General features: G+C 39.8%; 1 pseudogene; it reads right to left on the reverse strand.

Annotated features, from left to right (window-relative positions):
- Positions 1-358: 358 nt before the first annotated feature.
- Positions 359-2,623, reverse strand: LOC137039779 (uncharacterized; annotated as a pseudogene).
- Positions 2,624-13,043: the final 10,420 nt, after the last annotated feature.

The following is a 13,043-nucleotide window of genomic DNA, read 5'->3' on the forward strand; positions in this document are numbered from 1 at the left end:
AGATCAAAGAACAATAAACATTTAGCACCCAAATATTTATGCAGATCTTGGTTCTTTCCTCAGACCCAAATGGTCCCACCTATCCTTAAGGCATGCCTGCAAATGTTTATCAAAAGATCTTTATGAGCATCTCCCCACACCAGAGGAACAAACCCAGTTGTCCTTCTTTTACGACCTGTTTTACTAGTGCTAGAATGTACCCTGTTCTCCTGATGTGAGGATGAAACCTGTTTACCAATCAAACCAAAAGTATTTATATTGACCATACTGAAACAGCTTGTGGCAGTATCTGTGAGATTTGCATGTTTGTGTGACCCAGAGGGCGAGAGGGTCATATCTCGGCAGGGGTGAGGAAATAGGATTGGGCCAGGTGCAGTCTTGTTTTCTCTTGTATTCAGAGAGTGACGTTTTATTGTCTTTATTGCAGCTTTAATCCCTTGAGTTTGTTCTCAGGTGAAATCCATTCTTACAGTTCCGCCCTTGGTCCCTTGGAGCAGAGACAGAGCAGTCTCCGAGGGGCCACCACCAGGGATTTCTTGACTTTTTTTTTTACAGCTGCACTTTCCGTAGGGCTGGTATCTGTAATGGGCTGAGCGCAATGGCCATGTTGGTTGAAGTGCGCATTGCTCGAAGAAGACATCTGAAGTAGCAGCACTGGCAGAGTGTGAATAAGAAGATGAACACACTGGCCATGGCACATTCACGGAACATCCAGTCCCACCATGTGTACGCATACTGTGCTGAGCGCGTAGAAGAACTGGACAGGATCTCGGCAGTCTTTTTTGCCAGATTTGCTTCCACTTGTGCTTGGTTGAGATGGTATTCAGTCTGCAAGATCACTTCTTGTACTAAGTCCATTGTGTTGACCAAATCTTGTGTGCTTTGTTCATAAAAAGTGTCCTCCCACCAGGGGGAAACGTCCGCGTCCATTGGTACTCTTCCCAGGAGGTTGATCTGACCCATTGAAAAGTCCTCTTTCACTTCTAAACAGAAAGTGTGGTTCGCAGGGCAGGTTAGACCTCCATAGGTGAAGGAATTCATCTCACTGACGATGCACCACTGTGTGTGAGACACTTGAACAGCAACAGAATGTCCATGCAATGACTGGACGTTAACAAGCTTAGAGTCATTGGCAGAAAAAGGCTGTAAAGTGTTGCAGGTGCAAATAACGTAACTTGATGTTTCATGACAACAGGTGCGAGTGGTAAACAAGGTTTCAAGTAAGATAGTCCCATTTTATGATCTGATCCTTCACTACAACGCCAATAGAGCGTATGGTAGTGGAATTTAAGTAAACTTGATCTGGGTGAATTAAAGGGAAAGTGGCAAAGAACCCAATACAGCCAGTACATTCATTTCCAGTATACATCATTAACGTTGATAATAATTCAGAGTATTTAATATTTTTCATTTTCTCTGATGCAAGCCATCTATGCAGATCTAAGATTTCAATAAGATCATTTAGAACACGTCTAGGTGTTTTATAGAGACGAAGATCTAAAATATCTTGTCTTGCTGCAGTAAACAAACCCTTTGCATACAACCTACAGGCTAAGTCATGCTCGATGGTACGGGTTCTGATTGAAAATTGTCTGGCTGGTCGTCAGAAGCGCCTGCGCCTCAGATCTGACCGCTTTAATAATATTTTCATTACTATTAGTGATGTGTTGAAAACTAGTGGCCACCTGATTTGCCAACCATGTTGAAAATTGAGATTGACCTGTTATTTTGTAATTTTTGGATATAGAATTTACTGAACCAAAAAGGCCTGCTATATTTCCACAAAGGTCTTGTTTAGTGCGAGCAGGTGGAATTTGGACTGCAAGTCTATTTTTGTAATCAGAAACTAAATCATCAATGCGTGACTGTAGCCATGTGTATGTTTTGTCATTAATATCACAGTGCTTTTCGTAGGCAGACAGAATATTAGAGATGTTATAGGTCACATGTGTTATCACAAGATTGACATCATGGAGCAAAGTCTTATTCACATTTCCTTTGATCAGACCACCTGGAGGAGTGGGATGTAATTTTGGACACTGTGTGGGTTTCCTGTATCCACAGGTAGTCAAATTAAAGCAATGGTGTAAAGTCCATGAGCAATTGTGAGAGCAATAGTAAAATTGTCCAGATTTGCCTCACATTTTCCCACACAGTATGTTCCTTCTTTCCGACTAGTCCAAACAAATGTTTTTACAATGCTACTCGGTGTCCGTTTTGTCAGATCAAACAGAAGTTCCGTAAACTTCAAATGTGTGTCGTTGTGCGATGTTGTGTGAGTGCACCTATATGTTGCTGGTTCCAGATCCGTACTTGAATAACATTTTTTAGGATCAGTGCCATAATTATTCTTCTCATAAAATGTGTGCAGTTTACCAATTTTTGAATCTGGGAACACTTTAAGTTGTTCCCAGGCCGTAATGTTATGGTGAAATCGGGGTGCATGTGTGTAACCAGTGAGATTTTGGTATGGGAGATGGTTAGAACCTGTGCTACAGCAGATTTTTGTGAAGCAATTTGGTTCCGGTGCTAATCCGGGGGGCCATGTGACTATATCTTTGTATGTGATTGAAGTTAAGATGTGAATGGCCCCTTGTTATATTTCCATACCCATCTCTCGCATCCTAGGGTGTGTGTTAGTGTGACACGTTGTCCCAGTTCGATGCAGGTTGGTCCGTATACCAACCTGGTGTCCGGCCTCCATGGAATTGCAGTGATTGTCCTGAGAAGGAAGAAGATCATAATTAATTCACTGGACCTTTGAATGGTTTACACTGGGACATGTGGTACCATCTTAATTTTCCTCTGATGGTCACGGCCACGCAGCTGTTGCAAACAGCTTTAATTTCATAGGGCCCATGCCATCTAGGGGAAAATGTGTTTTGTTTCACAAAGACGCGTACCATCACCACATCCCATTCTGAAAAATGTCTTTCAGTGATTGGGTTAAATTGTGCATCATTTGACAGGTCTGACTGTTTTTGTTTCAGTACAGCCTGTGCGTGCAGCACCTTCAATCTTTCTTGCAATTTCACCAACACAGTCTGCTGAGTTGCAAGCATGAGGGGCCCCAGATCTGCTGGGGAATTTCTGGATCAATGGGTAACTTCATCACCCTCCCAGTCATACGCTCATTTGGGCTAATGCCTGTCGCTTTTGATGGGGTTGCTCGCAGCACAGTCAGAACTGTGGGTAAGACATATTTTCTTTTATGGTGCGGTTAACACGTTCAACATTTCCCGAACTTTGTGGCCTGTATGACACATAAAGTCTTTGCTTGATGTTTAGCATTTTGCACATGTTTTTCATCACTTGTCCAGTCTTTGTACCTTACTAACCTCTAAATGGTACATATTAATACCTTAAAAGGTACATATCAGTACTTTAAGAGTGCAAATTAGTACCTTAAAGGAACATAGTAGTACCTTAAAGGTACATAGTAGTACTTTTTTGGTTTTGTACCTTAGGGTACCGCCCCAGCGACAGCAATGTACCTTTTTTTCTGACAGTGTATATATATATATATATATATATATATATATATATATATATATATATATATATATATATATATATATATATAATTTGTTTATATATATATATATATATATATATATAAATTTATTTAAATGAATACAAGTTTTAATAGACTCATAGAACCTTGAGTAAATTAGGCCTATCTGCGTTCTTTTTTGGTTTAGTTTTGTTTTCAGAATCATGGGAGAACTGTGAAAAAAAAATCCATATTATCTAGAAACTAAAAATTATTTATAATATATCTGGCATCTAGCCTATACTCTTATTAGCACTGTTTCTAATATTACAATATACAATCTTACAGACTAGGATGAAGTCTTTATGTACATTAACAAGGATTTTAAACAACTATAATCCATTATAACCATAAGCTGCAAATCACTTTATGCCCCTATGATGACAAGATGAGAGACAGTGAAAATGCATGTTAGATCCAGTGTTGAGTGGACATGATCTCTCTCTCTCTCTCTCTCTCTCTCTCTCTCTGCATAAGTTCAGAAAAGTATTTTTTTTATATTCCAATACATCAACAGCTTATGTTAACTCATTATGATACCAGCCCACGAGTCAGTGAAGTCAGCAGAGGAAATATCAGAAGGAAGGAGACAAAATCATGGTAAAAATAAACAATGTGTTTATTGAATGATCTTAACCTTACTCAATGTGTTACTCAGACAGTTGCACTGAGGAAAAGACAGGAGCAAGAGCTAGAGGTAGCAGAGCTGAAGATGTTGAGGTTCTCTTTGGGAGTGACGAGGATGGATAGGATTGATCAGGAATGAGTACATAATCAATCAATCAATCAACTTTATTTATATAGCGCTTTTACAATCACGATTGTGTCAAAGCAGCTTCACAGTGTCAAACAGGGTAATATTGCGACAAAATTAGATTTGGCTGTACAGTCGTACTGGAGAAAACAGTGATGTTATCAGCTTATTTTAATTTATCATATAGCGACAATGTTGGCAGATCAGTATTATAGTTTATAGAATTAAATAAGACCTAATTCATACATTTTATTTGTATAATAAGTTGAATAACTTTAATCATATTTTTAGTGTCCCCAACTGAGCAAGCCAAGCCAAAGGCGACAGGGGCAAGGAACCAAAACTCCATCAGGGCGTGATGGAGAAAAATAAACCTTGGGAGAAACCAGACTCAGTCGGGGTGCCAGTTCTCCTCTGGCCTATTAACACACCGTGTAAGATTATTATTCTGGCAACCTTACAGGTCGGAAATCATATTAGATCGGATTATTCAAAATTTTCAGGGTATCACGGAAGAGACAGATTTATTTAGGATGGGGCGTCGATTACACAAGAGTATGAATACATGAAAGATCGGAATTATTGCGCCGAAGACGGGTTTTGAGCATGTCGTGCCAGTGAGGCAAATTCGGAGGAGACACCATTTGACACGGCTCAGCAGACACTCCAGGATGCGTTGGTCATGTCCAGGCAGGTCCACCATCCAATCCGGACAGGGCCCAGATCCGGGATAAACCTCGGGATAAACAGAGAGACTAACATTAGCGTAGATGTCACTCTTTTTATGATGTAACGAGTACATCAGGTGTTATGGGAAGTGTTCCCGGTTCCGGCTGACCTAGTTAATGCAGCCTAACAATCAGTCAATTGAATTGAATAATGAAAGTTAAAAATGTTCTATGTGTATGCCATAGTAAAGAGATGTGTTTTTAGTCTAGATTTAAACTGACAGAGTGTGTCTGCTTCCCGAACAATGCTAGGAAGACTATTCCACAATTTAGGAGCTAAATAGGAAAATGATCGACCGCCTGCAGTTGATTTAGATATTCTAGGTATGATCAACTGGCCAGAGTTTTGAGACCGCAATCGACGTGATGGAGTATAATGCGTTAAGAGCTCGCTTAAGTACCAGGGAGCTAAACTATTTAGTGCTTTGTAAGTAATAAGCAAGATTTTAAAATGTATGCGATGTTTAATAGGGAGCCAGTGCAGTGTTGACAGAACTGGACTAATATGATCATACTTCCTGGTTCTAGTAAGAACTCTAGCTGCTGCATTTTGGACTAGTTGGAGTTTGTTTATTATGCGAACAGGGCAACCACCCAGTAGAGCATTACAATAATCTAGCCTTGAGCTCATGAACGCATGTACTAACTGTTCAGCATTTTGCATTGAAAGCATGTGCCGTAATTTAGATATATTTTTAAGATGATAGAATGCGGTTTTACAGATGCTAGAAACGTGGCTTTCAAATGAAAGATTGGTATCAAAGAGCACACCCAGGTTCCTCACTGACGACGAGGGCTTGACAGAGCAGTCATCAAGTGTTAGACAGTATTCTCGGTTACTACTTGTGGAACTTTTCTGTCCAATAATTAAAAATTCAGTTTTATCTGAATTAAGTTGCAAAAAATTACTATTCATCCAATTTTTTATATCAGCTATGCATTCTGTTAATCTTGTGAATTGGTAGGTTTCGTCAGGGCGTGAGGAAATATAGAGCTGAGTATCGTCAGCATAACAATGAAAACTAACGCCATGCTTCCTAATGATATCTCCCAGTGGTAGCATATACAGGGTGAAAAGCAACGGTCCTAACACTGAGCCTTGCGGTACCCCATACTGAACTTGTGATCGGTGTGACATCTCTTCATTTACTGCTACAAACTGATAACGGTCAGATAAGTACGATTTAAACCATGCCAAAGCAGTTCTACTAACGCCAACATAATTTTCGATTCTATTCAGAAGAATATTGTGATCGATAGTATCGAATGCAGCACTAAGATCGAGTAACACTAATAGAGAGATACAACCACGATCAGATGATAAGAGTAAATCATTTGTAACTCTAATTAGAGCAGTCTCAGTATGATACGGTCTAAATCCTGACTGGAAATCCTCACATATACCATTTCTTTCTAAAAAGGAACATAATTGTGAAGACACTGCCTTTTCTAGTATTTTTGATAGAAACGGTAGATTCGAGATTGGCCTGTAATTGACTTATTCTTTAGGATCAAGTTGCGTTTTTTTAATAAGTGGTTTAATTATAGCCAACTTAAAAGTTTTCGGTACATATCCTAAAGTCAAAGATGAATTAATGATATTAAGCAGAGGATCTATGACCTCTGGAAGTATCTCTTTTAATAGCCTAGTCGGTATAGGGTCAAGCATACATGTTGTTGATTTTGATGATTTTACAAGTTTAGCCAATTCTTCTCCTCCTATAGTAGTGAATGAGTGTAATTTTTCCTCAGTGACCCTACAATGCTCTGTCTGAAGTGATACTGTAATAGACGGCTGCATGGTTATAATTTTATTCCTAATATTATCAATCTTACTAGTAAAGAAGTTCATAAAGTCATTACTGCTGTGTTGTTTACTTTGTTTTTTGATAATTTAGCCACTGTATCGAATAAATACTTAGGGTTGTGTTTGTTTTCTTCTAAAAGAGTTGAGAAATAAGCAGATCTAGCAGTTTTTATGGCCTTTCTGTATGCAATCATGCTTTCTTTCCACAAATTGCGAAAAACCTCTAGTTTTGTTTTCTTCCAGCTGCGCTCCATTTTTCTGGCTGCTGTTTTAAGGGCCCGAGTGTGCTCGTTGTAGCAAGGCGTTGGATTATTTGCTTTAATCTTCTTTAAGCGCCGGGGAGCAACTATATCTAAAGTGCTAGTAAAGAGAGAGTCAATAGTTTCTGTTGCAGCATCAAGTTCATCTTGGCTATCTGTAATGCTGAGGAGATGGAACTGATGAGGAAGATTATGTACAAAGCAATCTTTAGTCGCAGCGGTTATCGTCCTGCCATATTTGAAGCGAGGGGATGGCTTTGCAGCCTTAGGTAAATTAAGTATACATGATATTAGGTAATGATCTGAGATGTCATCGCTCTGCTGCAGAATTTTAACAGTATCAACATTTATTCCATGTGACATTATTAGATCTAAAGTATGATTAAGGCGATGAGTGGGTCCCGATACGTGTTGTCTAACTCCAATAGAGTCTCTAAATGCCAATCCCAATGCGTCTTTTTCATTGTCTACGTGGATATTAAAATCCCCAACAATTAGTACTTTATCTACAGATAATACTAACTCCGATACAAAACCAGCAAATTCTTTGATAAAGTCTGTATTGTGCCCTGGTGGCCTGTATACAGTAGCCAACACAAATGTCAGAAGGGATTTATCATTTACACTACACAGTGTTACATAAAGCACCAAAACTTCAAAGGAAATATATTTGAAACTAGACTTCTGAGTAATACTGAAAATATTATTATAAATTACAGCAACACCTCCCCCTTTACCTTTCAGACGTGGCTCATGTTTGTAACAATAATCTCGGGGGGTGCACTCATTTAAAGTAATGTAATCGTCAGGTTTTAGCCAGGTTTCTGTCAAACACAGCACATCTAAGTTATGATCTATAATCATATCATTGACAACAAGCGTTTTTGGCGAAAGGGATCGAATATTCAGCAACCCAAGCTTTATCAATTGTTCATCCGTATTATATCTGTTGTTTATTTGTTGGACATCAATTAAATTTTTACTGTTGAATGGTTTTGATGGTTTTTTGTATTTACTAATTCGGGGAACAGACACAGTCTCTATATGATAATATCTAGGTGAAAGAGTCTCTATGTGCTGGGATTTAGCTGACTTTGGTGACGTGAGACAGCTAGCAGACGGTTGGTTTAGCCAGTTTGTCTGCTTCCTGACCTGGGCCCCAGTGAGTCAAGGTTTAGCTCTAAGACTATGTGCCAAATTACTAGAGAGAAAAGCAGCACCAGCCCAGGAGGGATGAATGCCGTCTATCTTCAACAGGTCAGGTTTGCCCCAAAAACTTTTCCAATTGTCTATGAAACCTATGCTATTTTGCAGACACCACTTAGACAACCAGCCATTGAGTGATGATAATCTGCTAACTATTTCATCACTCCTTTTCGCAGGGAGAGGACCAGAGAAAAATTCGGCTTTTGACATCGTACTTGCGAGTTTACACACCTCTTTAATGTTAATTTTGGTGATCTCCGACTGGCGAAGTCGAACATCATTAGTGCCAACGTGAATAATAATCTTAGAGAATTTACGATTAGCTTTAGCCAGCACTTTTAAATTTGCTTTGATGTCAGGCGCTCTGGCTCCCGGTAAACATGTGACTATGGTGGCTGGTGTCTCTATTTTCAGATTCTGTGTAATAGAATCCCCAATAACTAGGGCACTTTCAACAGGATCCTCAGTGGGTGCGTCACTGAGTGGGGAGAACCTGTTTGATGTATTAATCGGAACGGAAGAGTGGTTTTTTGATCCGCGACTATGTTTTCTCATCGCCACCCAGTCCTGCTGTGCGGGCTCAGCCGGAACCAAACAGTCGCATCCAAAGCAGTATCTAAAGCTGTTACATTCTCACTACTCTTACATAAAGCTTGGATGCGTGTCTCTAAATCTGAAATCTTCTCCGTCAGCCTGATTAATTCCTTACATTTATCACTTGTGAAGCCCTGTTCGCCAACGGAGATAGATATGCTAAACATGTAGCATGCAGTGCAAGTGACAATGACAGGAGAAGAAGACATGGCTTACCGTATTTGTTGATGAATCCAAAACTTACCACAGTTGTCTGATGGAGTCTTTTTAATTATCCAACTCACCACAGTTGTCTAAAGAACTCAGAAAACAGGAGACCCGGATGCTGGGATGGAAAGCTACCAGGCTAGCGAAAAGCTAACGTGTGGTAGTGATTTAGATTAAAAGCTAGTAATGTCAAATTTAAATTGATAGGCTATGTTAAACACTATATGGTGATGAGTAAGTTATATTTAGCAGTGTAAATTACAAAGAAAATATATCAAATAGAGATTCAAACACAGCTATACAGAGCTACACACAATGAGGCAGCAGCAGCAGCAGGCAGACAGACAGGAGCAGTCGATCAGGAACAATCAATCCTAAGAGGGACAGCACATGTGAGATGCTTTGGAGACAAAGTTAGAGAGGCCAGGTTGAGATGGTTTGGCCATGTTCAGGGGGTGGAGAGTGAATATATTGGATATATATAGTGAATAATAATAATAATAATTATTATTATTATTATTATTGGTAAAAGGATGCTGAGGTTAGAGCTGCCAGGCAGGAGGTCAAGAAGAAGACCAAAGAGGAGGTTTATGGATGTAGTGAAGGAGGACATGAAGGTAGTCGGTCTGAGAGAAGAGGATACAGAGGATAGGAACAGATGGAGGCAGATGATTTGCTGTGGCGACCCCTGAAGGGGGTCAATGTGTTACTACCATGAAAAGTAAATGGACAATTATTGACAGCATGGTCCCATTACATTGAAGCTTTACAAATTAAAACTCGTTAACATATAACTTTTAACTCTTACTTGTAAAACAATGACAAACAAAATAAAATGAATCTGTTTGATGGATGGACTGCATTTATATAGCAGTTTTATCCAAAGCGCTTTACATTTTGCCTCACATTCACCCATTCATACACCGACGGCGATGTCAGCTGCCATCCAGCTCGTCGGGATAGCAGCTGGGGTTAGGTGTCTTGCTCATGGACACCTCGACACTTGGTCAGGTGGAACCGGGGATTGAACCACCAACCTTCTGGTTTGTAGACAACCTACATAAACCACTGAGCCACTGTTACTAACCATTACATGCAAATTATATAACATACATATACATAAAATAATATGGAAAAATACAAAGACATTAATTAACAGTAGCCCACTGCATGGATGTACAGTTAAAATAGGTGAGTCTGATGTTTAAAAGTTAGAAACATTAGCTCCTTTTTGTCATGGAAAACAGAGAAAGTCATGATATACAAGCTTTTTCAGTTAATCACTAAGAAATACTTAAAATAGCCTACAACATCTTTAAAGACTTATTCAGGGAAGTACAGCAGGAAATGGTTGAGTATTATTTTAGGTATATATCTGTATTTAGTGCCTGCAGTGTCAATGTATAGTCTTTACACATCAGCTTGTATATATAAATGGTAAAAAAAAGACATAATTTCAAGACGTTGACGTCATGTCAGGTCGTCACGTGGGTCACCCGCTCCATCAGACAAGACGGTCGGATAGACGTTCGGTTAAGCCTAGTTCACACTGCCCGATTTTTGCCCCGATTTTGAGTCGCCGACAGGTTTTGTGAAATCACCGACAAATGCCCGAGATCACAGGCAAATTGGTGCTCGTGCACGCGAGTGACAATCACGCAGTGTGAATGATGAAAGACGCGATCAGAGAGAATCGCAGACGAGTCGCCAACGCTGGTGAGATATTTGGCATGCTAAATATCTGGAGCTGTCGGCAATTCAAACTCCTGCTGTGTGAACAGCGTTCTGACTGAAAATTACACCGACAGCCAATGAGAGAGTGAGATACAGGGAAGCAGGAGGTTCAGGGAGGAGTTATAAAGCAGAATTTCAGTATTTTAATAGATATATTTACAATTCTATCAAACAGAAACAAAGGCCAAACATTTGCACATCCAGCCACAGCAGCAGCACATTAAATAATTATTTATTTACCTCAAACTGTCTTTGCAGAACAAAATCCTGGCTCCCTCTGTCTCTCCAACAATTTCTTCCGCCATAATCTTTTTTCTTTTTCTCCACAAATCAGCGCACATACAATTTGAAGCAAACTTTGTGCAGTTTTTCATTTTTAATAACAATTCCAAGTCTCGCGCCAGAACTCCAGTCTGACGCACGTGTGATCTCGCGTTGTTTACTTGTCACATCGCACGTGTGTTTGGGAAACGTAGTTTGCACACCGGAGAGAGAGAGAGTTGTCGGCGATTCTTCCTCTTGTTCAGTCATGCAGTGTGAACTCCTCTGTCGTCAAACCATCGTGCAGTGTGAACACAGCAGTGACTGAATGATACCCCAGATAGTCATGCAGTGTGAATAGAGCAGTGACCCGACGAGTTTGAAAATCGTGCAGTCTGAACTAAGCTTTAGACTTCGATCGGTAGGTCGGTCGGTCGGTCGGTCGGTCGGATGTTTAATTTTGGCCCGGGGTACGCGCCATACATGGTGGCTGAAGTTTGCACCGGGCTAGCGCCATCCAGGCCAGCGTCATCGGCGTCCGGCATGATGTTGGGATGTTCCGCTTCTCGGCTGCGCCGCTGTTCCGTCTTGCATTGCGGCCGTGGAGCGGCTTGGACTTCTGCGCCGACCCCGGTGTGTCCACCGAAGTGCCCGGAAAAATTTTCTGCCTCCTGCATGGTGCTGCGGCGATCCCCATCGTCTGAATCGTCATGAAGACCCATCATCTGGTCTTCAGCTGTCGTGCCTCGACGACATCATCAGGACACACTGCCGCTGGGAGAAATTTAAAACATGGAGTGGACCACAGTGTGCTGCGGAGCTAACAAAGACTTCCACCATCAGCTCTGTTTCTGTTCTGTTTTCTGTGTTGGTTGTTTGTTTGTAGTATTCTATATTTTTACATGTTATTCCTTTTTTTGTTGTTATTTTTTTCCCTTTGTTGCACTTTGAGATTCTTAATGAAAAGTGCATTATAAATAAAATCTATTATTATTATTATTATTCATTAAATTAAATCATCAATCTAATTAAAAATATGAAATTATAGAATGTAAAAACAATACTAACCAATTAAAAACAATATTAAATACTAGCATATAGCCTATAGGCTACTTAGCTCTTTTTATGTTACCACAGGTTTCCCTGAGGTTATTTATTCATTTTAGTTTTAATTAGTTTTTAAAGTGTTTTTTTTTCTTTCTTAGTTTTAGTTTAGTTTATTAGTTTTAGTTTCAGTTTAGTTTCATCTTCTATACAGAATTCACACAAATACCACAGCTGTACAATTTTCACACCCTATATATAGGGTGTTTCACACCGCAGCATGAGCAGTGCATGAGCTGCAGCTGCAGACGCGCGAGAGTATTCACAAAGCGCTCACGCATGCGGTGTGAAACGGCCGTAAATAAATGTAGCCTACCCTATACAGTCAATAGCCAACTTGATCTGGATGGAAGGGAAACATGATCCGAGCGAAAATAGAAAGCCAATCTAGAGACTGAAGAATTGGTGTGATGTGTTCATTTACGCACTCCCATCAGGATCCTTGCGGCACTGTTCTGTATGTGCTGTTTCTGGAAGCTCTAAATAAATATAGGCTACTAGAATTAGTATTTCCTTACGAAATACGATCTATAGGCTACTCATGTTTGAAAGCTGACGTTTCTTCACTGTGTTGTTATTTTACAGGCTTTGGGCCTAAACGTTTTTTCCTGTTATTGGTAATTTGGGAGGACACGATATGGTTACAAAAAGCTTCGAAAAGGAAACGTATAACTTTATAAAACTTTTTTTTTTTTTTTTTTTATTAAATTGAATTACAAAACAATTCAGTATGTTCTCAAGACATTTAACAAATTTTTTTAGCAGCATAAGGACGCAATAATCACATCAAAGGAAAATGAAACCAAACACTCCATTGGCTTCATCGATGTCAACA

This window comes from Pseudorasbora parva, chromosome 14, assembly GCF_024679245.1.
Source record: "Pseudorasbora parva isolate DD20220531a chromosome 14, ASM2467924v1, whole genome shotgun sequence".
NCBI classification, from domain to species: domain Eukaryota; kingdom Metazoa; phylum Chordata; class Actinopteri; order Cypriniformes; family Gobionidae; genus Pseudorasbora; species Pseudorasbora parva.